General features: G+C 41.8%; 1 pseudogene; it reads left to right on the forward strand.

Annotated features, from left to right (window-relative positions):
- The first annotated feature begins 237 nt into the window (after positions 1–237).
- Positions 238–1,488, forward strand: LOC149225855 (putative aspartic proteinase GIP2 pseudogene; annotated as a pseudogene).
- The last annotated feature ends 1,422 nt before the right edge of the window (positions 1,489–2,910 follow it).

Below are 2,910 nucleotides of genomic sequence, written 5' to 3' on the forward strand. Positions count from 1 at the left end.
ATCCCGCTGCAAGTAAAATGTCATTTCACAAATACGACAATTGCACGATCTCGAATCATGATCCTGATCACTATACGGAGAATGTAGGCAGCCGAATGCGTGTACGAGGACCAGCTAGGGATCGAATCGTCCCCCAACCCTTCCTATTTATACTCCAAATTCCATCCATCCCACTACCCGCTGCCTTCGAATCGTTCCCCAACCCTGCCTATTTATACTCCAAATTCCATCGACGCAATGGCTTCCCTCCGTGTAGTCCTAATCGCCGCCGTCATCATCTGTTTTTGCCAATTGCCTTCAAATCTGTCCGAGCTCGTCACGCAGATTACCCTAGACAACACAACGCTGAGCTACACCTTCCAAATCCAGCAGGGAACCCCTCTGCAGATCGAGCGTTTAGTGCTCGACATCGAACAAGACTACACGTGGGTAACATGCGACAACAAAACCTACATATCCTCCACTTACACACCCCTCGCCTGCAGTGCGCAGCTGTGCAAATCGTATCAGTATTCGGGCTGCGGCTCCTGTTATGGCCCCCGCGCGCCCGGATGCAACAACGACACCTGTGTCGTGCCCGGCCTAGCCAACCACAGTTTCGAACTCGGGCAGGACGCCGTGGCTCTTCCCAGCACCGACGGTTCGAATCCCGGTCCCCTCGTCACGTTCCCTGGCCTGGTCTCCGCCTGCGCTAGCACAGGAGACCTTTCCGGTTTGCCAAGTGGGGTGGCTGGAGTCGCTGGGATGAGCTCCTCCATGCTGGCGCTGCCAGATCAGCTCTCCGCTGCGGCGGGCTTTGGCCGCAAGTTTGCCATGTGCTTGCCAAGTGGCAATGCACCGGGTCCTCTCTTCTTTGGCGATGGGCCTCTCGTATTTCCTGCATATGGCTCATACACAGACCTCTCCCTCCAGCTCATCCACACTCCCTTCATCAAGAATCCCGTCTACCCGGACTACTTTTACATTGGTGTGCAGAGAATAGATGTCAATGGTGTCCCCCTTGCGATCGACGCAGCTATGCTGCGAATCGGCACGCAGGGCCGTGGCGGCACCAAGCTGAGCTCCGTGGTGCCCTACACGCGACTAGCAACCCCGATCTACAATTCCATCGTGGCCGCCTTCGCCAAGCAAAAGAATCTCCGGCGCCTTGCTTCGGTGGCCCCTTTCGACGCATGTTTCAACTCGAGCGCTGTTGGGTTTTCTCGCGTTGGGCCTGCGGTGCCGGAGATTGACCTTGTGTTGCAGAACAACTCTACCATCTGGAGGATCTCTGGAGCTAACTCCATGGTGTATGTTACTGATAAGGTGTTGTGTCTGGGATTTGTTGATGCAGGGGAGGATCCGGTGACATCGATTGTGATAGGGACGTATCAGATGCAGGATAATCTGCTCCAATTCGATTTGGCCAACTCCACACTCGGCTTTTTCTCCTCTCTGCTCTTCGTAGAATCGTCATGTTCCTCTTTCGACTTCACGACTTCCGCATGATGAGTCATTTTCATATGTCTTGCAGTAAACCATGAGCACGATGAATGTTCTTTTTTCTCACGTTAGGTTTAATTGCCGTGTACGCGAATATGCTTTTTTATTTCTGTTACTGGAGTCGACAGAGGATTCTCAACTTATAAAGAAAAATTGTTTTAATAAAAAAAATTGTTAGATTTATAATTCATAAATCTTATTTTATTTTTATTATATAATTTTATATAGAAATTTATTTTTAAATCATAAATAAATTTTTTTTAATTTTTTTTAATTTTATTATGAACATTTTTCTCATATTGAATGTTTTTTAGTTAAAGAGGAGAGAAAGTTTATTTAAATGGTGTTTCCAATTTTTTTTTTGGGGAAGATTCATCTCTTTTTGTGGATTCATCTCTTTTTGTGGAAAGGAAAAAAATGGCATATTTGTTTCACTTTTTATCCTCATTCTTTTCTTTAAAAGGAGATTTATTCTCGCCATAAAAGTGGGGTATTAATGGAAAAAATAAATAAATTAAAAGGTATACAAATTTTAGTGTGGTATTAATGGAAAAATAAATAAATTAAAAGGTATATAAATTTTTGATAGAAATATTTTATATTTTTAAATTTGTATATACCAAAAATATTTGGCCTTAGCTATGTTGATAGGGCCATTTATTTTGTAACAGTGCTTTTAGAATTTTATTTTAATTGTCAATAATTATTAGGTGGATGGTAGAGATTTCAACTCCACATAATATTCTAGAAAATTCATATTATTGTAGGTAAACAGAAGATTAAGTTTTATCTCTGAAGTAGTTTTGTCATTTTTCTCCTTTTAATTAAAAAAAAATCATGTCAACAAGTGTCACATGAAGTGACTTATGGTGTTTTGGGCATATGGTATGGTATTCTAACAATTATTAGAAATTTGAATATTTTTACAAAAATACTGCCAAACAATTTACAAATTGCATATTATGGACAAGTTAGATTTTCCAAGGTTTCTAAACTTTAAAATAAATTTCAATCTTTAAAGTTTCATTTAACAAGTAGTTCCTCCTTGATTTGGTAGAGCATGGGGGTGGAACCCTCATGCAGCCACTAAGGGGTCTTGTTCCAGCAGTAAGTTATATGGACTCGTTTTGCATTGCATGCAAGATGTTTCATGTCACCATATTACATGGTCTCAAAGAGATCGTCACCTCCATGCATGAATATAAATAAAATTGTGAAAAATCAAGAACTCAATGCGAGTTCCTTGACCACAACTTTGAAAGCTGTCATTGAGTTACAAGTGAGGGTAATTAGCATGGAAGATGAGTTCACTAAAATAAAAGGGGTGTTGGAGGATTTTAACCTCAAGGTCAGGAAGCAATAAGCTCTGGTGGTAAATGTGCTCATTTTTCCAAAGTGTCTTAAACATCAAGTGGATAATGATGTTTG

The sequence above is a fragment of the Pinus tabuliformis genome, chromosome J, assembly GCF_031772625.1.
Source record: "Pinus tabuliformis cultivar Carrire ecotype Pingquan chromosome J, CPIR1, whole genome shotgun sequence".
NCBI lineage: Eukaryota > Viridiplantae > Streptophyta > Pinopsida > Pinales > Pinaceae > Pinus > Pinus tabuliformis.